Genomic DNA, 765 nt, shown 5'->3' on the forward strand with positions numbered 1-765 from the left:
TACTCGACCGGATGTATCCTACGCGTTGAGCATTACGAGTAGATATCAGTCAGATCCAGGTGAGTCGCACTGGATCGTTGTCAAGAACATCCTGAAGTACTTGAGAAGGACTAAGGATGTGTACTCGGTATACTGTGGGTCGGAAGATGAGCTCGCTGTAAAGGGTTACACCGATGCTAGTTTCCAATTAGACCCGGATGACTACAGATCCCAGTCTGGCTATGTTTTCTGCTTGAACGGAGGCGCTGTTAGCTGGAAGAGTTCCAAGCAAGCGACCGTTGCAGATTCTACTACAGAAGCTGAGTATATTGCAGCGTCGGACGCAGCAAAGGAAGCTGTTTTGATCAGGAAGTTTGTTGGCGACTTGGGTGTCATTCCGAGTGCTGATAACCCAATTGTTCTGTATTGTGACAACAATGGAGCGATCGCACAAGCGAAAGAAGCCAGATCCTATCAACGATCCAAACACATACTTAGACGATTTCACCTTATCAGGGAGATCATAGACAGAGGAGACGTGCACATTTGCAGAGTGTCGACAGATGACAACATTGCCGATCCGTTGACGAAGCCTCTCCCTTCGTCGAAGCATGAGGGTCATGTTAGGGATATGGGTATTAGATGTTTAGCAGTTCATGATTAGAACAAGTGGGAGATTGTTGGTTTAGTGCTCTATGATGTACTGTTTATGAGCTTTGTTCAGATACATTTGATGTATTGATACTTTCTATGGTTTTTATGAGAGTATTGATTCATTACATATTT

The sequence above is a fragment of the Tarenaya hassleriana genome, unplaced genomic scaffold, assembly GCF_000463585.1.
Source record: "Tarenaya hassleriana unplaced genomic scaffold, ASM46358v1 Cleome123, whole genome shotgun sequence".
Taxonomy (NCBI): domain Eukaryota; kingdom Viridiplantae; phylum Streptophyta; class Magnoliopsida; order Brassicales; family Cleomaceae; genus Tarenaya; species Tarenaya hassleriana.